The sequence below is a fragment of the Camelus dromedarius genome, chromosome 13, assembly GCF_036321535.1.
Source record: "Camelus dromedarius isolate mCamDro1 chromosome 13, mCamDro1.pat, whole genome shotgun sequence".
NCBI classification, from domain to species: Eukaryota; Metazoa; Chordata; class Mammalia; order Artiodactyla; family Camelidae; genus Camelus; species Camelus dromedarius.
This window is the reverse complement of record NC_087448.1, coordinates 49,305,015-49,330,692: the sequence shown is the minus strand read 5'-3', so window position 1 is coordinate 49,330,692 and position 25,678 is coordinate 49,305,015. Positions and strand designations below refer to the sequence as shown.

The 25,678-nt window shown below is 39.7% G+C and overlaps 1 long non-coding RNA gene across 1 annotated transcript in view; it reads left to right on the top strand.

Moving 5' to 3' along the window:
• Positions 1-8,279: 8,279 nt before the first annotated feature.
• The window catches only part of LOC116157203 (uncharacterized), a 153,974-nt gene continuing 136,575 nt past the window's right edge, over positions 8,280-25,678 (top strand). Inside the window, exon 1 of the long non-coding RNA XR_010383519.1 lies at positions 8,280-8,377. This is a non-coding gene — a long non-coding RNA (uncharacterized LOC116157203). The remainder of the gene's footprint in view (positions 8,378-25,678) is intronic.

Genomic DNA, 25,678 nt, shown 5'->3' with positions numbered 1-25,678 from the left:
AAATACCGAAAGGCTTAGAGCATTTTAAAATTTAGATTTTCTGTTAAACTTGGTTGCTTGGGATAAAAATCAAAACCATGCTTAAAAGACATTCACTGAATGCAAATCAAACCTACAATGGGCCCTCATTAAAAAGTCCACGATAAATGCTGGGAAGGGGGTGGAGAAAAGGGAACCCTCCTACACTGTTGGTAGGAATGTAAATTAGTGCAGCCACTATGGAAAATAGTATGGAGATTCCTTAAAAAACTAAAAATAAACTTACCATACGATCCAGCAATCCCACTCTTGGGCATATATCTGGAGGGAACTTTAATTCGAAAAGACACATGCACCCCAATGTTCACAGCGGCACTATTTACAATAGCCAAGGCATGGAAGCAACTTAAATTTCTATTAATAGAAGATTGAATAAAGAAATTGTGGTCTATATATACAATGGAATACCAGAAAAAATGATATAATGCCATTTGCAGCAACATGGATGGATCTAGAGATAATCATACTAAGTGAAGTAAGTCAGAGAAAGACAAATAATATATGATATCACTTATACGTGGAACTTAAAAAATGATACAAATGAACTTATTTATAAAGCAGAAAGAGACTCACAGCCATAGAAAATAAACTTATAGTTACCAAAGGGGAAAGGTAGGGAGGGATGAATTAAGAGTTTAAGATTAGCAGATACAAACTACTATATATAAAATAGATAAACAAAAAGATCCTACTGCACAGCACAGAGAACTATATTCAATAGCTTGTAATAACCAATAATAAAAAATAAGAAAAGGACTATATATATGTATAACTGAATCACTTTGCTATATGCCAGAGACTGACTCAATATCGTAAATCACCTAGTCTTGAATTTAAAAAAAAAGACATTCACTGAAGGAAAGAAGGCAAACAGAAAGAATAACATCACACACCCCCCCCCCTACCCTCTCCTTTCTTTTTCCACTAGAGTGATCTGATACTCTGAGAAACCAACTCAGGACCCCTCAGACTTCTGTCCGCAATGATAGCCAGAAATTTTTGGCTTCTTTCCACCTTTTTCTCATCAACCTAATTTGTTGCCAGTAAAGAGGAGGAAAGAGAAATAGCTCATGGGCAGCTGGAACATGGGGTTGGCTGAATCTTTTCAGGCTTTTATTCCTTTCCCTGTCTCATGCATCTATTTAAAGCTTCTATTGGTTTTGCTAAGGTTTCTGTAATAAAGTACCATGAACTGGGTGGCTTGAGCCATAGAAACATTGTCTCACAGTTCTGGAGGCTAGAAGTCCAAGATCAAAGTGTTAGCAGGGCCGATTCCTGGTGAGGGCTGGGAAGAAGGATCTGCTCCATGCCTTTCTCCTAGTTTCTGGGGGTTTGCTGGCATGATTATAAATACACCAGTCGTTTTGGATCGGGGTGCACTCTACCGACTCATTTTAACTTAATTAGCTTTGTTCAGAACATGTCTCTAAATAAAATCACATTCTGAGGTACTGGGGGTTAGGGTTTCCACATAGAAAACTGAGGTGGGGGGACACAATTCAACCCATAACAAGCCTAGAGGCGGGTGTACAGAGAAATAGGAACGTGGGGAGACAGCCAGTCTCACAGCTTGACCTTTTGTACGACATATATGAACAGGAAGTCATTCCGCTCGCTTTCATAAATCGCCATACTTAAAAGGCTCTGGGCCAAGAAATCTGTATCATAGGGAACTACATTCAAGGTCTTGTAATAACCTATAATGAAAAAGGGTATGTAAATGAATACATATATGTATATGTATGACTGGAACATTATGCTGTACACCAGCAATTGACACAACATTGTAAACTGACTAAACTTCAATTAAAAAAAAAAAACCTGTATCACATCCATCTCAGGTAGATTTCCACAGCACTTTACCCATACCTGTCTTATGACCCTCACAATTTTCTATCCTGTACTACAGTTCCTTATGCACCCAATTCATCTCTCCTATGAAACTATAAACTCCTTGAAAATAGTATCTAACTCATATTTATTTCTAGTCCTTGACCCAGCAGAGTGCCTTGGACATAACAGATACCGAATAAATTGTCATTGAATCTATAAATCTATGCAAGCTTTATAGTTACAGAGTTCAAAAAGTATGCAAACTCACTGTCAGGCACTATATCAGTCAGAACAGGTTAGGTCGTGCTGCAGGCTCAGACTACGCCTAACTCTCAGTGACTCTATACAGCAAAGTTTATTTCTTGCTTAGGCAAAATCTTCTGCAGGTACAGACCGTTCTCCAAGGTTGTCATGTTCAGTTGTGGGAGCAAAGCATCTCAGGCAACTCAGCATGAAGCTTTGGGGTTTCCGGTGGCTGGGGATGAGATCGTGCACAAGCCAGCACCGCATGTTAGATGCTTCAGCTGAAAAGTGACACCTGTCACTCTGCTCCCAGCCTGTTGGCCAGAACTAGTCTCATGAGCCTCAGGATCTGACAGCACTGGGGTTAAGAAACATTGTCTTTCACGTGTCAGGAAGGGGAGGAGGACTAGAAATGCTGCCGAAAACTGGTAATTTCTACCTCAGGAACTTTTTTTCCCTAGAAAGTGTATTTTATATTCTCACTGTGTTTTATACAGCATTTATGGAGACCTTACTGTGTGCCAGGCAATGTTCTCAATGCTGGTGGCTCCACATACACAACACAGATTAGAGGCTACGTTCCAGTGTGGGGCAAGGATGACAAAGGGGTGACAATAAATAAATGAGATATTTGCATACTGTACTATGATAAGTGCTACAAGAACATAGAACAGGATAATATGGTGAAGGATAATGTCCCTCTGATCTCAACACCAGCATGTTCCAAGAATCTTAGTCTTTTATTGAAAGGTTTGTGCTTATTTTTGCTTTCTCGTATAATTCAAAATGTCATATAACCATTCTTATATTAACCGAAACCCAACTGAACAGAACCTTCAAATTTCTGGAATTCAGAACCCACCAACACATCTTTAGGTCTTAAAGTCAAGTAATGAGAAGACTAAATCACACAGAATATTTATAAGACAAAATTAAAAAAAATAGAAACACGGAGGCTGTTTCAGTTACCTACTGCTATATAATAAACCATCTCAAAACTTATGAGGTTTAAAATTCCAGCGATTTTATATATTCACTCATGATTCTGCAGTTTGGCCCAGACTTGGTGGGGAAAGCTCATCTGTGCTCCATGTCTGTTGGTCTGGAGTGTCCAAGATGTCCTCTTCATTCTTCGTTAATGCCTTGGATGATTGTGACTGCTGAGGCTATCCAGGTGTCTCTATCTCTCGGTGGTCTCTCCTCTATCTCTCTAGCTTGGGCTACCTCACAGTATGGCAGTTGGGTTCCAAGATGGAACATTCCAAAAGAAGAAGGCCAATACATAGGTGCCTTTTCTTGCATTTCACTTGCTTATGCCCCATTAAAACCAAAACGTGTCCCATGGTCAAGCCCAGAGTCAATCAGAGAGGCAACTAAACAAGGGCATGATTCACTGGGAGCTAACAAATTATCTGCCTATCATCATCAACTCTCTAGACTCTAATAATTCTCATTCCTTCTGTACAGATAATACACTCTACCCTTTCTGAGTCTCTGAAGTCTCGTTCCGTTACAGCATCAGGTCAGGCTTGAAGTCTAGAATCTCCTTGGCTAAATTAGGTCCAGGGAGCATAAGGCTTCTTACATGTGGCTGCTTTCAGTCTGAATACAAATAGGTAAGTTATCTTTCCCCCTACTGCCCACCACCACCACCATATAATGGTGGAGCAAGGATAGAAAAACTGCAAAAAAATCACCTATTCACAAAGGGGAAGTGGGGGACATACAACAATCACTAGTCCTTAGCAAATCTGAAATCTAGTCGGGTACGTAACGCCAGTTTCTTGGTTCTCCATGGTTGCAAGTGAGTCACTTTTCAAGGCTTCTTCCTGCTCACAGAGGTTTGGGGGGATAAAGTCATCTTTTCATTTTGAAATTCAAATTTTATCTTGAAATATTCCGGTCTCTTTTAGTTGAATCTGGTGATGTTGATATTGTATAATTCTCTTAAGAACATTGTGAGTTTCTTCTAAATCTTATTTTGGGTTCACCTCACTAGACATTAGCTTCGTCATGCCCAAAAAGTTCTTCAAGACCATCTCCCCTCTAATTTTGCCTGCAAGTCAGGGTGATGTTGGGCAATGCCCTTAGCATTCCTAGAAGGCTTTCCCCCTCTCCTAGCTGAGAGATTCTACGAGTCCTGAGGATTATTAGAAGCCCTTTTGTCTAGCCAACAGTTTATGAGGCAGTGCCCTAAATTTTTCTGAGTTCTCATAAACAACATCTTAGATTCAATCTCTGTTTTAAGGGTTCATTTTACTGGTAGTGCCTTGAATTTGATATCTTCCCTGAGACAATTTCTTACTTTGACAGATATTTCTCCCAGACACACTGGGGGTGAGAATTAGTTTTTATTTTTGAACCCCAAAGTCCTTTACATTTTCTCAAAATTTTGCTTGGAAACTGAGCATCTTATTCCTTCCACAACTTATCTTAAGCAACTAAAAGACGTCAGGTGCTACTTTCAACATTTTGTATGGATGTTTCCCTGGATCCACAAGTTAATTAGGGATCCTTTCTCTTTTCCATGTTACTGCAGATGGCAGTTTTGCTAATTAGTCTGCACATATACAACATGGGTTTCCTTTCCTCCAGTTTCCAAAAGCAATTCCTCACTGCCCTTCTGACTATCACTAACAGTCTTCTTGAGGTTTGTCAGGCCTCTGCCCACTGCACGATTCCAAATACCACATATTTTAGATTTTTGTTACAGCATTACTTCACTTCTGGGTACCAATTTCAAATTTTCCAATTACCTTAAGGGGCTGTTTTACTAATTGTTCAACCAGCGCATCACTCAGGAGCCCTTTTCTCCCACATCCAATAGCTATCTCTTCACTGCCCTTGCATTCTCAACTAACACAGAAATACAAACAAAAATCTCTTCCAAGTTATTTCCTTAGGGCAATAAGTACACATTTAATTTGATCTCCTATATCTTCTGAATCAACAGTTATAGCACTGAATAGCCATAATTGCAGTTATTGGAATTTCTCAACTGCCAAAGATTCAGTTTTCTTACACTTAGAAAAAGTTGCATTCAATGGTTCTCTTTTCTTTCCTCCTTTCTCTCTTTCTTTCCTCACTCACACATTCATTCATAAAATATTTACTGAGTACTCCTATGAGTTAGGTACACAGTATTTGTCATTAGAGTGCAAGAATAAGACAATTTGTTTGCTTGCATGAAGCTTATATTCTAGGGAGGAACTAGCTCTTCAGTTATTCTAAAAATCAAATGAACCAAAGAACCCATTTTGGTTATTAGATAATCCAAGTGAAAATTTCAAAGTGAGAGCAGTTCATCTTTGATTCACTTCTCTTCACCTGTTAGTGAACTCTTCCCTACCTTTGGAAATCCTCTCCCTGGAGCTGACCATTCTCACATTTTTCTTAGGAAGCCTTTGTCCTCTGCTTGGTTGCCCCCGGAATCTACCCATAGTTTTCCTGCCTTTCTTTATGCTAATACATCTCTCTCTACTTTCTTTGATTCCTCCATGGCCTTCTTTTTGACCCCCCAAACTCATTTTCAGTAATATGATATTCAGTCATCATTGCTTTCCTGGATGAAATACTAACACTTAGACAGGAATTTCCTAAAGCTGTAATGCCCCAACCCAAGGAGTGTCTAATATTATCTATCCCTGGGCTTCTGATGGAGATGTGTAGGGGTAAGTTGGCCTTTTAAGCTTACTTAAGTCGCTATGGCAACCCTGTATGGCTTCTGTACCTCCTGAGATTTTCCAGGTGAGCCAGGCTGTGTACCTTCAAGTGTGGGTAGAACCAATGGCTGTGCAGTTAAATTTATCCTTCCCCCCCGTCCCAAGCTATAGAGGTTTGAAATGTAAGTCTGGCTTCCCATCTTTATTTTGGAAAACACCTTGTGACCCCTCAAATTGCCGAAGGGACCTGATCAATTGAGTGGTAGAATCTCTACCTCGTGGCCACCAGAACTTTGCCTGCAAGTGCAAGGAACTTTGTGACCGGCATTTGCTCTTCATATTTACTTGAAATGTCTATGTTAATTTACCTCTTTTGAATATTTAACACCTGAGAAAGATTTCCAACCCCATCCTCTTTTTTCCCTTGTGCAATTTTCTTTGATGACTGTTGATGCCATGGTCTGCAACAGCGGGCCTGAACATCAGAGGGGAAGGGAAGACAGCTAACGTGATCCACTCACCGGGTTGGTAGCTCCGCATCCACATTGGATTTTTATCTGTGGGCATTAAATAGAGGTCTCTGAACCCCGGAGAGGCCATTCAGCAAGGGGAGCCAGAGCCTGGCTCCCTGTGAGCAGATGGAGGACAGAAGCTGTGGAGACCTGCTCTGCCCTTTAATGCCTGTGGGACTTGACAGCTTTGGAAATGGCTATGTTTCTATAAATGTGGAATGTTCTCAGGTAAAGAGAATTCTGGGGAAGTGTCAACCTCTTCAAATGATAGATTCTTAATGTATAAAAGACAGATAAAAACATCTGCCCAGCCTTCTCAAATATAAGTTATATTTATAGCTCTGGCCATCCTGGGAATGGAGGTGTTCATAAATTTCTGCAAGAGTTTCTGCAAACCAAAACAAAAATATGTTCCTGCAGAGAGGGGCAGGTCTAGCCGACTTTCTGACTCAGCTTGACTTGCTGCTGGTGGTCACATAATGTTGCTTTTCTGTGCTTCTTGGAGAGCAAGTTGAGATCCAGAAACAGGGAGGGACATTCCTTTATACTTTTGTTGCTACCTGGAAGAATTCTATTTCTCTTTCTCTCTGTCTCTCTCTTTTTTTTTTTTTTTTGTAGGCATAAAAATAGAATCTAAAAATGTTCCCTTTCTCCAGGGTAGTTAGGTGTGAAACAGCTTAAAACTGTCATCTAAACAGTTATGACAAAGCTACTTCTTTTTTTTCAGGGAGGGAAGGTATAATCCTATTATCTTTGTGCGGTTATCAGAGCCACTCGAATTTCCAATTAGTGCAGCTAATCACCATGGGCGCCCCTGGTACTTAGCTGGCAAACAGCTAAGTCTAATTAATACTTTGGAGTGGTGGGTAAATCGCATTTATTTTACTCTTCTAGACACATTTTCTAAGTAAAACTCTGATTTGGGGCTTGTTTCACTGCAAATGGACAATGTACAAAAAGAAACAAATAATTCTGTAGGAAACTAACAAAATAAGATCCTTAAGCGATCTTGTCAAATCTGAGAAGAACTAAATGTTCCAAAATGAAAGGTAGGCTACTTGATGGCCAAAGGTATATTTCTCATCCATTTATTATTTTTCAAAAAAAAAAAAAAAACCTGTAAAGTAGGAGAGGCATTATTCATTTAAAATCAGATTTGTAGAGTCATTACCATTTGACTCATTAACGATGATTCTTTGCTTAGAAACAGGATAAAGTATTAATAACCCGGGCCTCTGGGCTTTTTAATTCAAATGGCTTAGGGCCAAGGTTGCAAGCAAGTCCGTTATAATTACCTGGGTGATCTCCAGGCAAAATAATACCTTCTCTGTGGTTAGTAGGCATTTTAAATGGGAACTAAGGGAAACTAAGCCTTGGCAACCTCTGTTCCTGCCCCCCAAATTCTGAGTCCAACCATCTCCTGTCCTAGAAAGGTCCTGGAGTTGACCTGGATGTGGTCAGCTTCTCAAGAGGAAGCCAGGCTTGGCTACGTGCACAATGTTGACTGATGGAGGAAGAGGCTAACTTCGCTCATAACTTAGTCAAACCCACTGTGACTATGAAAAATCCATTCTGCTGATTACTGTCCCCTCAATGTCTGAAAAAAGCACTACAATATTAATATTAACCCAAGGAGTAAGGGTCTGGTTTTCTTTCAAGGCTGTCTCTCTCCATAGTCCTGTGGGTTCCTCTACTTGTGTCTCAGAGTAAGTTGTTTACAACTGAACAATTATTTTGTTCTCCTTTGAAAAAAGCCCATGTTTGAGAGGACTTCCAGAGTTTCTAAAACCAGAAAAGGGCTGTCGAGAAGAATAATGAGCCCCAAAGAGTTGCAAATTCCTTTAGTTTTGAGCTCCAGCCTTTGGTTGGGTGCTGGCCTGGGAAAAGGGGACACTTATTTTTAAGACAAGAATTCTGTGTCTAATTTTGGGGAATATGAAAGCACAGAATGTTTACTTGGGAAAGGATTTGAAACCTTTTGTAGGCTTTTTGAGTTTTTCAGATAAAGGCAATCCACACCACCACCGTTCTTAGGCAAAGTAGGTCTGCAAGCAGCTCTCCCAGGAATGAAGAGCCGCTCCCCAACGGGTAAGCATTATTCTGTATAATTGTGGATATTTTCCCATCCAAAAATATTTTTTTCCTAGAAGCTGCCATTTCAAAGGCTTTCAATTCTGTGTGTCATTATCAAATAATCTTTTTTGTACTCGGGTGTTTATTATTGGATTGCAACAACAGTAAAGCTCTAGGGGTTTTTGTCTCCTTTGGTATGCTAATTAGCCAGCTTCCTTTTGATCTTTTTCTTACTGAAAAGAGTGAAAAGCTATCTCGGTAGGAAATCTTAGTGCTGTACATTCATCCCCTCATCTCCAAAATCTGAGGATCAGAGGAAGACAACGATTTCAGGGATGAATGAGAGCTTCTAGAAGCTTTAGTTGGAGCTCACTGCTGCCCAACAGTCCCGCTGGCACTGGAGGTGGGTGCAGAGGAGGGAGATACAGAGGGGAGAGAGCAACAAGTATTTCATGTGGCTGAGCGAGTTCAATCGCTTTTATTTCTTCCCCAAGCATTCAATCCATGCAAATCCATGTCATTTCACCTAATTTTTAACATTCAGATTTCTTTCTCCTATTGATATGTTTTTAATGACATCGACTATTTAGTTTGAGGAAAATGGCCTGAATAGTGGGAAAACAAGCAGCTGACAAAAAATTGTTAGATTATTAAGCCATCTTTCAAAAGACACAGGAAATTAACACACGCAGGAGTAACTGAGGGAAAGGGGTTGGAGGCCCGTATTTGTGTGTTAGATTTTGTGTGGGAATGGATAGGAAAAAGAAGTTATTAGATTTTCAGTATGATTACTGATTTGTCTTCTGTAGTTGTGAATATTCACCTTTTTATTAAGATCTAAGGATTTAGGACAAAGTCTGGGAAGTCAAATGGGAAATTGCACCATCAATATCTAACATCGCTTGAGAATGCACTGAGAGGGCAGCACTGCATTACAAGGACCAAGCAAGCTGAAATTTAAATATTCTAGTCACAGAAATTATATTCAGCCCACGCGGGCATGTGCACACACACACACACACACACACACACACACACACACACACACACACGGTTGAACCATATGAAATCACTGTTTTTGCAAGTAAAAGGCAATTTCATATGGTTCAACCAAATACAGTTTTCTGTTTGGGAAGTATGATTATAAGGTAATCAAGCTTTATTAACAAACAAACAAAACAAGAGTTCAGACATTCAGAAGAGTATTGACCCCTTTAAAACCATCCCCATAGAAGTCGGATTCCAAAAATGCTGCCTGGCTTAGGGCAATTGTAGAATAGTCCTAAACCTCAGGGTTCTCATGTCCTCAACGCTTGGAAAACCATCTTTACCCTTTGACAATAGGTTTGAATTTTGGAAATTAAAAAAAAAAGTCATTAAAAAATCACCTCTTTGAGTCAAATAATATATACTGAATAAAGCTAGAGTTTTCTTTTAAGTAAGCAAAATCTGAGTATAAACAATGTAACACATTACTTGGGTGTCATGTTAACCACCAGAGTCATATCATTTTTGATTTTGAAGATACCCTAAAGATCAAATTGTCCAGCAGTCCTTAAACTTTATGGAAACTAAAAATCCTAAGGATTATTTATGTTGCAATTTTGGCACCTTGCTATAGAGTCTGATTTATTAGATTTAAGAAAAGACTCTGAAATCCACATTTTAAATAAGCTTGTCAGATAGTTCTGATGCAGAAGGCTGTCCACCATACTTGGAATTGCCACTCTTGTCTGTAGAGACAGAGATAGATATTGAAGTGTAGTGACACAGGAACTGACCCAGAAGCAGAACTCCAGTCTCCTGGACTCCCAGGAGAGCCTTAGAAAGGGACTTCTTGGTCTGAATCGCAGTCCTGTACTTGTAGGCTGAGTAGCAGCCAACCACCTTTAAAACCTTTATTTTAAGCCTATGCTTTCTCTTTTGTACAACGGGGGTAATACAGATACCAAGTTATAATGTAGTGTCCACGTAGATTGCTTACCATGGTGTCTGGCAGGTAGTAATTGCTCAGTGAACATTAGCTACTCTATGTTTATCCAAATATCTCCATTATTTTATATTTCTATAAAATAATTTTATAGTTATTTACTTTTCTGTACTTGCCCCTTTTCATGGCTCCCTACACCCAGCCCCACCCAACTTTTTACGGACATTTCTATGTGGTATTCCTTCCCCCAGGACTTTGGTCACGTCTTGGTTCCTGATGCTGCCACCCAACTAGAGAGTCATTGTTGAAAGTTAGCCATCAGTTATAATAACTTTCTAGAACCCTCCCTGAGAGGAACAGCTGGGTCTTTTCACATTTTGTCCTTATGCCCAATTAATCCCTAACTATAGCCCTATTGGCTTGTTATTGTTGCAAAAAAAAAAAAAAAAGAAAAAAATTCCTCGACCGTGAAACCAAAGTGTGCAGAGATGAAAGGTATCAGCACAGAAATTCCCTCTTCGGGCCAGGTCAGTGGAAGGCAAGGAGCAGGCGATGGGGAAGGGCGGTCAGAACAGCTGGTGGCATCTGCACTTGCCCATGGGCTCTTCAGACCCGGCTCAGAAGCCAGAGGCACTAATGATGGTGCCAGAGGGAGAAAGACAATGTGAGGCATCCATGCAAGGTGCCTGTGAAGTACTTGTATCTCTTCCCCATCTGTTCCTGTCACCCCTACACCCTCCCATTTGCTCACATATAATAGGCAATGGGCGACCAAATGCTGTCTGAGCTACCTGATGCTGCTAATTACGATGCCCGTTTAGAGCCAATTATCTCCACAAAAGCAAAACATCTTCATGTAGCATTCCAAATGGGTACTGTTTCGTCTGGGGCAGGGACAAACTGAGCACTAATTCAAGCTAAAAGGGCTCTTCCTTGGCACAGTTTTCAAAGACACATTTGTTGTCTTTTTTCTGTCTTTTAATTTATATTGTAGCTTTGCAGATGCTACAGTTCCTAAAAATGCAGGAAGTGTGATTGGGCTGGGATAACTCTGTATAGATAGATTTGTACGTATCTTTAAAAAAATTTTTTTTGAAGTATAGTCAATTTACAATGTTGTGTTAATTTCTGGTGTATAGCACAGTGATTCAATTATATGTGTATATATATTCTTTCTGTTCTTTTTCACTATAGGTTATTAAGGTATTGAATACAGTTCCCTCTGCTATACAGTAGGAACTTGTTTTTTTTTTTTTTAATCTATTTTGTGTATAGTACTTAGGATCTGCAAATTCCAAACTTCCAGTTTATCTCTCGACATCCCCTTTTCCCTCTAGTAACCAAAATTTGTCTTCTACTTCTATGAGTCTGTTTCTGTTTTGTAAATAAGTTCATCTGTGCCAATTTTTAAGATTCTACATATAAGTGATATCATATGGTATTTTCTTTTCACCTGTATAAAAATACTATATATATAAATAAGATATAATAGATGCAGAATGTACAAAGTCAGTTTTCCAAACCAATCTGATCTGATTTCTCGTTTGAACACTGTAAGTATTTCTCTATTCTCTCAACTGCAATATGATTAAAAGGTATCATATAAACATACTGCATGGGACCTCCATGTAACACCATTCTGCATATATTTATTCAAACTTTTGTTAGAAATCTACTCTAGGGCTTCATTTATTTAGTGCAAATGGTTGGACAAAAACCGTTAGGTTAACTCCCTTCTCTTTAGCATCCTGGAAATGATGCTTACATAAGACAAATGAGGTGTAAATTGGCAATAATTATCTGATTTTCTGGTCAAAACATTTCACCAAGGGAAAGGTGTGCTATGAATAAAATGTATTTGCTGCTGTTCTGATTAGCGTCTTTGAACAAATCCTCCGCTCTTCCCCTTTGTTTGTAGGTATAAGCTGAGTCATTGCTCTCCAGTTGCTATGGGAAGGAACAAAGATCATTTATATGAAAAGTGTGTGCATGGTTTCAGTCTCTTTTCTAAACAGAGGAAGTTGCCACAATGAAGCCAAGCACCTGGAGAGAGAGGATGCTGAGAAATGCATTTCTGAGCTGTGGAAACACCTGGGAAAGCCTGGGTTTTGGGGACATGCTTCTAATTGTCCCTTTGTTTCTCTAGAGGAGAGGATCCTAATATTGTAATAGGGACAAATAACTCTAACCCCATATTAGGTCTGTTCCTTTAGCTCTAACCTTGTGCTCTGTTTTCTGTACTTGGTTATGCTGGTTCTGCACCCTTTATAAAAGAGTGTTGCTTGTAGCCTGAAATAGGGTAGCTCATTCTTAAGGCTCTGACCTTTAAGGGTATAACACTTTTCCACTCATATAAAGATAAAAACTTGCAGAACACAGAATAACATTTGTCTTGTTGGAGGTTTACAGAAATATCATGACCTGACCTACGTAGACAGCTATGAGAACAAAGGATTCTGATACCAAGAATTTGCAACAATCAACCACATCCCCTCCCCTTTTTAGTACAAAGGGAGCCTGAATTCTGACTTGGGTAAGATGGTTCTCCAGGACATTAGTCCACCATCTCCCTGGTCTGCTTGCTTTCTGGATAAAGTTATTATTCCTTGCCCCAACACCGTGTCTCCCCATTTATTGCCCTGTCATGCAGCAAGCAGAGTTTAGACTCGGTAACGGTATGTCATGGCAAATGCCCCAAAATAAGCTAGAGTGTTAACTAGAGAGTTTTACCACATCTACTGGGTCACTTTTTCCCTCACCACGGTGCTGACTGTGGGTTCCAGTGGTGAGCAGGGCACACAAGGACCTGTTTCTGTGGGGTTTTGAGTCTGGCTAAGGAGAATCCTGTGGGAAGAACAAAAGAGATTTACTCACTAACTGGAGTTAAAGAAGCAACACCAAGATACTTTTAGACCTAAGAAATGCTGCTCTTATTTGTCCTGATTTTGTGATTGCAGCTTACTTTCCTGAGATTTCAAAATATCAAGATTATCTCTGATAGGGTCAAGACCTGCCAGCTATCTTTAATGTTTAGCAGAAGTCTGGATGGGTGTGGGAGAACTTGCTAATGAACAAGACTTTCACTTCTGGGACTTGGGTCGCTACTGATGGCCACTATAAAATACGAATGGCAACTGTCTGATATCTACTAGAGACCTCCCTTACATCACGTGAGAGTTAGGTAATAGCTGTTCTGGAAACAGTCTCTTCACTGAGCTGCTCCCACTGGTTACTTGGATGTGTGTGTGTGTGTGTGCGTGTGTGTGTGAGAGAGAGAGAGAGAGAGAGAGAGAATATGTATGTGGGTGCATGTATGAACATGTATGTGAAAGCGTTTGCACACCTGGGTGTGAATGCACATATGTGTGAGTGCGTGCGAGGGTGTATGTCTGTGTGTGTGATGTGTGTGTTCATTATTTATGCTTTTTCGTGCCCTGCAGAGAATTAAGAGGCTCCTATGGAGAAAGTTATTCACATTATACAGCAGTTGAGTAACGCCAGCAAGTCAGTAGATACCTAAATAAATTTTTGCAAAGGGGTTATGGAAAAGGAACAGTCCTTTTCAATAAGCTTTAGGTTCCTACTGTACTAGGAGGCAACATTTGGACAGTGTCCATGGTAATCTGTGCAGTGGTCCATGCAGTGTTCATTTTAAATGTAAGGGTACTTTTAAGCGTAGCATTAAGTGCTCATAAATGGGACTGAGCAATTTCTGAGTGGGAGGAGATTCCTCGGATCCTTACCCTGGTGCTCTGTAAAACTGACGTGGGTGTATAACATTTCTGCCCAGGATATAATGATACAGCACGTGGAGATATTTCAGGGTAAATATTTTCATTTTTGGCCTGATGGAAAAAAAAGTGCCGATTGTTAAAATTCCTTTGGAAAATAGACCAAATATAAAAGAATTATTTTTCCCGTAAAAATTCTTCTCTGCATTGTCTCAATTCTAACTCCTTTAGAGGTTGTCACCTCCAAGGCTGATTTCATAACTGCGGTGCTCTGGTGTGTTTCTCTAATTTCAGACTGGGTCTTCTTGACATACAGTGAGTGGAGCTTTATTAGTTGTCGGTCTAATTTAAGGATCTGGAAGCTTGATTTTTTTTTTTTTATGTTAGTCACTTAGATTTATTCAACATACATTTATTAAGCACATTTCTGCATTAACTGTAATGACAAGCCCTGGGGAGAAAATGATGAATAATAACCCAGGGCCCTCAAGGTGCTCTCAGAGCGGAGGCAGAGACTCCCTCTAAGGAGGGGACTGATTGAGAGGGACGGGAGGACAAAGGAGGGAGGAAGGAATCCTTTTCATGGTGCTGGGGAAGCTTTATAGCAGAGGTGATGTATGAGGTAAGGCTTGAATAATGGGTATAGATTTGTCACGTGACAGAGTATCGTTGGGGGAGTGGGGAATCGTTCCAGGCAAAGGTCTGAATTTACAAAAATGAACCCAACTGTTGAATTCCCATCCTCAGCGAAAGCAGCCACCACTCGAGACCTGTTTATCATTTTTCTCCTTTCTCATTCGCTATTTCAGTCTGGCCATTTTCCCTCTTGTCTCGTACCTGATTTTCTCTCAAAAATCTTCCGAATCAAGCACTTCACTCAGTATAAAAATTATGACACCCAGCCTAACAAAGAGTAAGTCCATTCTGTGCTGTGTTTATTACGCTGCCTTCCTTGTCTAGGACAAACTGATTTCTTGGTTTAGAATTTTTGTTGTTGTTATTAGAGACCGAAATAATACCTTGTATTCTCCAGAGCTACCACAGCCTCTACCCAATCACCCTGGAAAAAGAACAAACCCTACATTCCCATAGAAAAGACAAATCGTTTGGGCAAACCATAGTTCTCGCCAGAGCTTATTTTAGGCTATGCGTTACCTCAAGAGGCTCACGTGGAGTCAAGGCTAGTCTGAAATTGGTCTCCATCTGCTTTTTTATTTTATTTCATGTTTTTGAAAATTGTGAGGCATTGGGGCTTAAGTGCCCTTTAGGTAGTTGAAGATGGACAGACCAATAAAACCAAACTAAACCAAAACCAAAACCAAAACCAAAACCAATACAAAGCAAAAGGCAAAAAAACACCTGGTCTGATATTGTAACAAACTCAGACTTTTTCTGTATATGAATGGATGCCATAAGTGCTCCACTGATAAACAGAAAGTGAAGATTTACTGGCGTAAGGTAATGAAGGCATCAGCAAGTGGCTGGGGTGAAGATTCTCCTGAAACATCAGAGACATTCTCCATTTCATTCTAGGTGGGACTGTAAATCTACCAAGGTCAGAAAATGGCTTCCCTTCAGGCCCATATGAAGTGTTTAAGAATGTCAGTTTGCACTAATCTTAGTTACAATGTTTCACAGCAAACAAGGCTAAACTGAGATTTAATTCTTGCACGTGTGTTCTTGATTTCTGTCTTGATTAATGTAAAGGATTTGGCTTATGACCCCGGAGATCATCATCTATTTTTGTACTAACGCCTGTTTGGTCCTTTGCTTTGCATAAATGATAGTCTCCTTTGGTCTCGGAGATGATTGCTATATGGTATGAGAAGAGAATTCTCTGTTTTTACCCCTGGGATTTTACATCTTCCCCCCCTCCATTTTCTCTAATTCCACACCTTGCAGTGTAATACAGGCATGACAAATGTGATGTGGAGACCCTGGGCTGGTTAATAGTATTTAGTGTGAGGCTTCTGGTCGACTGCTGCAGAAATGCGAGCCAGCAGACCTGCCCTGGAAAGAGGCAATTGGAACCTCTGGTTTCCGTTATCTTCCACATTTTTCATTTCTGCTTTGCTGGTGTCAGAAGATTCTGTGATTGAGTTGACAATTCTGGTTGTTCCAAAATATTCATCATATGTGTATGCCAGTCTTTGTATTTGAGGTGTCCTTTTGGCATGAGGGGGCGTGATTGGAGGGGTTGAGGGGGCAGCATTGTGGGCAAAGATAAACATGAATTAGTCCTTTTCCACAAAGACCCTAAAATTTTGAAGGGGGGAGGTTGACCTGTGAACAAGAAGGAATGAAATGAGTTTTATAGTGGTAACATAAACACAATGTTCTGGCAACCGAGAGAAGGGAAAGCTTTAGAAAAGCCAATTTCTCTTGAGCTGTAAAAATCCTTATAAACTGGAACTCATTACTTGCAGCTTGATATATTCTCTGGAGCTGTGATATGAATAGATCCAACTCCATTTCACATGTATATTTCAAAATTGCCTCTGGTTTTGGAATTTTGTGGCGCTGTGTTTTACAGACTGAACTGGTTCCAAAGGCAGGTAGTCCATAGTTAAACAGATATAAAAATGAAAGTATTTAGATACAGAAACCCAATCGTTTCAAGTCTCTGTTGTCCGGATAGCTTTATCTTGCATGCAGTCTTGAACATCAGTGCTTTTGATTGTGGCTCAGGAAGTTTCGATCATCCATTCAGTTCCCTTGCTATTATTACCCACTGTGTTTTTCTTACTCAGGAATGAGCTTCAGGGAATCTGCACTCACTGCAAATGTATGCAAAAATTCCTTTGTGTACATTTTTCTTGGAAGAGAGTCCATTCTTGTCATCAGATTCTCAAAAGGATCTATGAACCAGACAATGTAAAACTACTATGTGTTTTCCCTTCGTGATTTTACCCACTCTCAGTATTTTAATACCAGCTAAATGTTGATGCCTCTAAACCCTGTATTTCTAGCCCAAATCTCCTCTGAGTTTTATTCCTATACATCCTAATGTTTACCACGTATCTTTGCTTCTTTGGGCCAACAGTACAAACTTACTAATTCCAAGATTAAATTCACAGTCTTCCATTCTAAATCATGCTTACCTATTTTCCATCTTTGTTGATGTGACCGACATTCACTTGGCCATCCAGGATAGAAGACTGAGAATCATTTGGTGAATTTTTACTTGTCCTTTAAGATAACTCAAATAGCACTTGCTTCTGGAAAGCCCCTCCTGACTACTGCTTGCTCTCCTCTGGGCTCCCACAGTGCTCGGTTCATATCACCATCATTGCTCAGCCATATATTAATAACCTATTTATTTTTCTGGTTCCCTTTATTAGTTGGCAAGCTCCTTGAGGGAAGTGATCATTTCTTACTTGGTTTTGTATCTCAGCACCGAGCCCAGAGTCAGACACTCGGTAGATGCTAAGGAATCAAGAAGAGAACTTAGGGGTCTTCAAAGAACTTACGTTATATGTAGCTTCCCAAAATTCAGATATAGTGATAGTGGCTTGACGTGTTCTGATTTCACAGTCCTTGAAGTGTAAAGGGAAGAAAGCTCTGTCCAGTGTGTTCTGCTAACATGAAGCTATTTTTAAAGTCAGACCTTAATGCTGATTCTATGTCACTCAGTAGGAAGGAGATGGCAGTCATGTAGGAATTAGCCTATATTCTACATGTTCTTTCTAAACTTGGAAATCCTACTCCCTAGAGGGGGAAAATCTATCAAGTTAAACATTTAGGTTTTAAAAGTAATGTTTTAGAGTCAAGTAATTAATAATTCATAGTATCTTGTGGCAAATCATGTTAGACAGAAGTACAGAATTCCTGAGGCTTCATGAGTTCTGGCAGAAGCATAAAGGACAAGTCCACCAGTAATCTGTCCATTGTCTTTAAGGCAGAAACACTTAAAATTAGGGCTACTGGTAAAGCAGTTCAAAAATGCCCATCTTAGTCCTTCACCTATCAGGCGTCTTTTAAAGCCATTGTAGTTAGGTTTTCTGTACTTTTCAAATGAATTAGAACCCTTCCCTCATGGGTTAAAGGCAAGGGAATGCCTCCCTCTACTCTATGCCATGTAAGAGGGACTTAAGAAAGTGTGGTGTTTGCCAGAAGGAGATCTTGACATCTCCCTTTTCTTGCTGTTAAATCAAAGTATAGTCAGTTACAATGTGTCCATTTCTGGTGTACAGCATAATGTCCATACATATGTACATATATTCGTTTTCATATTCCTGATATCTCATCCTGGATGACTACTGGCTCAGCTGAAGAATCTTATCCATCTCTGTGTCACCAGGGGAAAAGAGCCGAGTGCAGAGAGAGTTCTAGACAGATCAACTTAGGCATTTTGCACTCTGAAGCTGGAGATTGGGCCCTGATTCTAGCGTAGAAAATCCTAAAGGTAAGAGGTTATGTGGAGATGCTTCCAATGATTAGACCAGTGGAAGAGGCTACAGGAGGAGAGCCCTATACATCTAGATTCTGGAAAGACAGAGGTGCAAGCTTTCTCATCGGCTAACTGGACATTCTCTGCTAAGTAGCAAGTTCAGAGGAATCGGAAAGGACTCTGCCTAAGAGGTCTGCTTTTCAGGGCAAGGCATCCCCAGTAAAGAGGCTGAATGGGGTACACCACTGGGGCAGCAGTGAGGTGAGTGGTGGTCTAGGAATGGTGTTGGAGATACTGTATGTGTGTGTTTTGGGGTGGGTTCTTTCCCCCTAATTCCATTCTCAGCTCCCATCCCCACTCCAGTCATGTGGGTCCAGAAAAAAATGTTTGCAATGGAGAAAGCAAGGGAATAAGGAAGACCTAGATAAAAACTGAAAAAGTAAAACACAAAAAACAAGAAACAAAAATACCTGCATGACAGAAATGATCAGGATATCTGTTACACTCAGTGCTACTGATGCCCTCCTAGGTTTGCTTTTCACCTAGTGCATCAACCTGCCAGCTGCTGTGAATAGTGGCTGCTAATAGCTCACAGCTGCTCTGTGCTGCTGAAACTTGCCCTTGGCCAAGCAGGAGCCACCTCGCTCTGGACGCTGTGAATCTCCCCTTAGCTAAACCCAAGACATCTAGTATTTTACAGAAATGGTAAAATTTCTGCTGCTGCTGGGATTGCATGTTTAAAATGTTAGACCTGCTTTGGAAGGATATCTATTCCTAGCCATACTGAACTAAAAAAAAAATCTAGACAAAATGTATTTTATAAGAAGTCCGTTCGAAGCACTGGAGAGCTACTAAAGCAACTATAACTTGAAGGGCTAAGATCTTGGAGAGAAAAGTGCAAATAGGTAAATCTGATTCTCAGGGATGCTCTTCCCTTCAAGGCCTTTGCCAATTCCAACGAAGCAGTAGAGAGGCTGAGAAATTGAGCAGACATTGATGGCTGAAAGGTAGAAAAGCCAAATTAAGCTTCTGGTGGTCTCCTGGGCTAGGGGACACAAACTGGATTCAGCGTCAGCTGGAGGAGGGAGAACTTGGCAAACTCTACAGGGTTTTAATTAGGCTTTTGGATAGTATATATCCTAGGAGTGAAGGTGAGACAAAATAGACCAGTCCCACAAAGATGAGCCCAGATACAAATCACCTTATTCCCTGATCAGATGAAGATAATCTTTTCCTATTCTGTCAGAAGCAAAACTAAATGCTGTTTTGAAGAAGTTGATATTATCCAAAGTCTCAGACTATTTCTTCAAATTTTCATATGTGCTATCTATAATTCAACACAAAATTACTGGGCAATGTCAGGAGATAAAACATGTTTCTGAAAACCATAAGAAAAAGCACAATAGAAACAGACTTGGAGGAGACCCAGATGTTGAAGTTATCTGAGATAAACTTAATAAGCATAATTAAAATTAAAGGTAAGTTAGATAATTTAAGCAGATGATTACTTAAAAAAATAATCAATCACAAAATCTAGAAGTGAAAAATAATAACTGAAACTAATAACTCAATGTTATGTTTAATAGAAGATAAAAAAAAATGCTTAAGAGAGAATTAGTGAACTGGAAGATAAGCCAGAAGAAAATCTCAACATTAGAGAAATATGGGACCTTAGTAAACAGATCAAACATATTTTGAACGCACTTTTCATTGAGGGGTACATTTACAACCCTTCAATGGAAGGAGGAATTGGAACAGAAGCCACATTTGAAGCGATGATGGCCAAGAATTCTCCAAAAATAACAAAAGATACCAAGTGTCAAGGAGTACTACAAATCCCTAGTGAGATAAATATAGTAAAATACCATAAGTAGCCATATCATGGTAAAACTGTTGCACACCAAAGAAAAAGAGTCTTAAAAGCAGGCAGAAGCCCAAATAAAACTGTCATATGACTTCTTCAAAGCAACAATGGAAATCAGCTGGCAATGAAATTATTTATTCAAAGTTTTGAAAAATTGCTTTAAATTATATACTCAAAGTTAGCTTAGAATTCTATACTGTAAAAACGTCCTTTAAAAATAAATCAAATAATTTTAGACCAAAAAAGACAAAAGCTGAGATAATTTTATCACTAGCTGACCAACATGATAGTAAATACTAGAGTGAATTCTGCTGAAAGATGATTACAGACAGAAGCAGGGAGAATGAAAAGCAAAGTGAAAGGTAAATATATGGGTGAACTAGATGAATATTGAAAGAACATAATAATAATAACACTGTTTTGTGGGGTTTAAATATCTATGGGATAGACATATGACATATGACAAAAATAGAACAAAAGTGGATAAACGGAGCTCTATTCTATTGTATTATACTGCAGTAAAAGTCAAGGATGTGTGTTTTATTCTAGGAACACCCTTAAAAGAAGTGCAAAAGTATAATAAACAAGGTAATAAAGGGGGAAATGGAATAATAAGAATCTTTAATTAAAACAAAATAAGTTAGAAATGAGAGCAAAAGGAATATGGAATGTGTGAGAAGAGAAAACACATAGTAAGACAGTAGATTTAAACCCACAGGCATGTCAGTAAGTGCATTAAATGAAAGTCTAAATACTCCAATTAAAAGACAAACATGGTCAAACTAGATTTTAAAAAGACCTTTATGCTGCTTAGAGTAAACAACTTAAAAATAAGAATGCAGAAAGGTCGACAGTAAAAGGATGATTCCTTATTAACATTAATCATAGAAAAATGGTTTCACTAAACTAATAACAGGCCAAGTAGACATTAAGGCAAGAAGAATGTCTAGAGAGATTGTTCACAATGATAAAATAATTAATCTTCCGGTAACACTGACAACTTTGCATGGATATAAGAATAGAGTCTCAAAATTTATAAAGTAAAAATTCATGGAACCAAAACAAGAAAAAGGCAATCCATACTAGTTTTTGGTAATTCTAATACGTCTCTTTCAGTGATGGAGAGTAAACAGAGGAAAATAATTAATGAGAATACATACTTGACCTGATTGACATACATAGAACACGATACCCAGCAACTGCAGAGGAGCCTAAAACAAGTCTCAACAAGTTTCCAGGTATTAAATGCACACAGAATTAAATTCATTCTGAACACAGTGGAATTACACTAAAAAGCTGTCATGAAAAGATAACTAGAACATCCTCAAATATTTGGAAATTAAGCAATGTAGTCATCCCTTGTTATCTGGGGGAGACTGGTTCCAGGATCCCTGAAGATACCAAAATCCCCAGATGTTCAAGTCCCTTATATGAAAATGGCGTATTTGCGCGTAACCTCTGTACAACCTCCTGTATACCTAAATCACCTCTAGATTACCTACAGTACGTAATACAGTGTAAATTCTATGTAAATAGTTGTGAGTATGATGTAAATGCTATGTAAGTAAATAGTGTGCAGCAAATTCAAGTTTTGCTTTTTGGAACTTTCTGGGATTTTTGGTTGTTGTTGAGTATTTTCCATCCGTGGTTGGTTGAATCCACAGGTGTGGAACATGCAGATACAGAAAACCAATCGTATACTTTTCATTAAACCATAGATCAGAGAAGAAATCACAAGGAAATTGGAACTTATTTAGGCTTTAGAAGGAGAACTAACACCATCACGCTAAACTCGTAACTGCAGCAGTCAAGACGCAAGCCCGAAGGAGCTGGAATGGGTTCTTTCTTTTTCACTCTCCTTCTCTTAATGTTTCAAGGAATTTTGTATCTGTGACACAGAAATGGCTTGGTAAGGCTTTTTAAGTGCCTGGTTTGTAGTTTGTATGAATCTTACAGGTGAAACGGTCAATGTAGGGTGGCTTTCTGGACAATAATGATGGCAATATTAGGGACACGGCACTCTGTGCCCAGACATAGAAGTGATATTTCTGTCATCCACAAGATCTGTTGGATGGCCAGAGTCCTTTCCTTTTCTCATTCATGTACAATGTTACTTCTTCACTGGAAAAAAATCTGGCAGACGGGCAGGGGCACAGAGAAGCCCTTGATACCGTTATTTAGCCAAACATACTGTGCAGAGTCATTAAGAATCCTGCTGTTTGCTCAAATATGAAGGGAAGGACTATAGTCACAAAACTAGACAAATTAGATATTTTTGTGTTCAGAATAAGGTCAAAGGTGGTCTTTTAATGAAAACATTTTCTTATGTGCAAACTCTCCAAAAATTGTTTCTTCTTTGGGGATGTTACATGATTAAATAACAATTATTATGTCCCTGCGTTATGAAAGGAAAGATGCTGCTCCCTGTTCCTCTTTCGACCTCTTTGATGAAGACCACAGGCTTCCAAATTCAAAAGCATATAAAGACTTGTCACATTAGAGAGACCTTTAGAAGGCCACGAGGCCAAAAGTTGTGCTCAGCATTAGTTACTTTGCGCTGAGGATCGCGGTTTTCTGTTGCAGGTTATTGCAAATTAAGTGTCATGGATTAATCACCTAGAGCTAAATCAGGGAGTTAAGAAGCTGTTGAGTCCTCCCATTGCTTTAACCTCCAAGACAAACGAGCAGCCCATCAGCTGCAAAACACTGCTGGCTTCCATCGGAAATGCAAAATTCCTCCTTGATGTTCAGATGAAGGGGCTGCGTTTGTAATATTGTGCTCATAAAACAAACTTCATTCTTTCCCAAGTAATTGGCTTCCTGCTGTCAGGAGCTCTAAAGAGACGTCTGACAAGGGTTTGAATTGGCGTGTTAGTACCTTTCTTATGTATCTCTCTCCATGTGCTGTTTATATTTCCCCCTGTTAGCACAGCCTTCACTTGGTAAAGATGAATTGGGATTTTCAATGTCTCCTTGTACAGACTTACTAGTGATTTGCAGTTGCATAGAGTTCTCATGCCTTTGCGGCTGTAAAATTGGTGAGTAGGCAAGACCACGTGAAATTCTAAGGTCTTGAAGTCTGAATGGCCCCAAACAGCCCCAGGTTTTTGACCTTTTCCTGTTCTGGGCTCCTTTGTTTGTTCTGAACGACTCACTTGGATTTTATAAGATGCAAAGACAGTTCTATCGTCCGTGTTCCGCCCTTTAGCCTACTACAGAGCACAATTTGATTCTTCTTTCAGAGGGCAGTTCAAACCTGCTTTGAGTGATTGCTTTTGGGAGAAAAACATCCCAGATCCTAACGTGCTGAGACTGAAGTGGTTCTGGAGCACACATTAATTGGTAACTGCATCAGAATAAAAACGTTTCTGAGGATGACTGCCATGTTAAAAGCAATAAAGGAGGTGCAGGAATTCCTTGGTGTCAGGGCTGATTGGTGGACTCAGGGCTTAGAGATGCTTTTGCTGCAATAATGGGTGAGAGAAAATTCAGAAGCAGGTTTTGTATCTATGCTCGTCGTAATGTTCTTTTCCTCATTCCCACCCACCCCTAAACCATGAAGTGGGACTGAAGTCCTGCTGCACTCCTATTAAACTCCACAAAGACTAGAAACGAGGAAATTCCAAATACCGTCTGTCTTCCCACGTATGATAAAATAATAAGGAAAAAATAAACGTCGGCTCCCGTTCTATACCACACAGAAAAATTACTTTAAACCACCAGCTGGTGACTTAATCAGTTCCCCTAAGGAAGCTTGAAGATCAAAATAAGATATAATTTCTGGGTCCTCTAACAAGTCAGATGTTGGGAAGATTGGCCTTGCTTTCAATCAGGGTTGGCTGTAACAACTACTCATGATCTGACAACTTATCTGATACACTAAACATTCCCCAACAGATCAATGACAAATAACTACAATTTAAACAACTCATCTGGAAAAGGGAAAACCACACACAGTGGCCACTGTCCATAGCATCTAAGCATATCCTATCTGCCAGAAAATGCAAGGATCCCCTATGCTGACCGAGGTATGTGCTCCTGGATTGGCCAGGCTGCTCCCTGGATTCTCGTCACAAGGATGATTTTTCTTAGTCTTTGTCCTTTGTGACCACATCTGAGCTGGGCACTGGGAGGGGTGAGATTCCAGGGCCTTTATCAAGGTACAACAGGCCATTTTTTTTTATTGGGGGTTCAGGAATCTCAGTCCTTTGTTTGCCAGGTAATAGGTTAGTATTTATTTGCATTTGATCAGCTCCACAATCAAAGATGGAGACAGTGCTCAAATTTACTCCCAGCCCAGGGATTTCCATCTCCTAGCAACAGCCCTGGAATCTGTTCATGCCCTTAGCCCTCAGTTTAAATGACTTCCACCTGGGTGTCTCCAGGGTCATTCAGAACAACTTCTTGGGGTGGGAGTCACAGCTAATATATGCCCCTCTGCTCTCAAGTTGCATCTCAAGGGATATTTTTTTGCCGTGAGGTGATTTTAATTTTCTTAACTTGGATTATTCCAGACTTAAAGGGAGTTTGAGAGGGCCGGGGGGCTCAAGGCTCTGTGAGACCTTCGTGTTATCTTCCTGATTATTTTTGCCACTTTTTTTTTTTTTTTTGCCTTAACTTTAGTTTGGTGGAGACAATTTTGCTTTTTTAACCATGAAGACTTGCCAAGATTGCTAACTTTCAGCCTTCTTGGATTATTGGCCTCAGTCAAAAAGGGGCTGTTTTAGTGACATTATATTTTCTTCCTTTTCTGCTCTCAGAGGGACTGTCTTCAACTGGAGATTATCTTTTTTTTTTTTTTTTTTTAAATAAATGTAGCCAAGCCTTTCCAATCCCTGACCCCCTACTCTCTGGTTTTAATAGGCGCATGTTCTGAATCCCCACATAGGAGTAACGGTTTACTAGCGGCTGTGCAAATAAGATAGTAAGAATGCAGGGCAATTTCTTTTTTTTTTTAATTTTGAGGAGAGGAGATAATTAGGTTTATTTATTTTTAGAGGAGGTACTGGGGGTCGAACCCAAGACCTTGTGCATACTGAGTGTGTACTCTACCACTTGAGCTATACCCTCCCCTGGTATAGGGCAACTTCTTGACTTAATATAGAGATAGGTCTCCGTGGACCTCCTCCTTGGGTCCCCTCAGCTAATTACCCATTTTCAAGTCTGTTACTTAAAATTCCTTTCTCAATGTTGGAATTTGTTATGTTTGTTTAGGAGACAAATAACAAATCCAGCTGCTACCTGTCTTGAACATAAAAGGGGAACTTGCAGTTACACTCAAGTGAAAAGTTTAGTGGGAAATCAGGCATGGTTGGATCTAAGTGCTCAGAGTCATCTGAGCTTTTCTTTGAAAAATGTTGACTTTATATTCAGGCAAGCACTCCTAACCTGGTGGTGCACA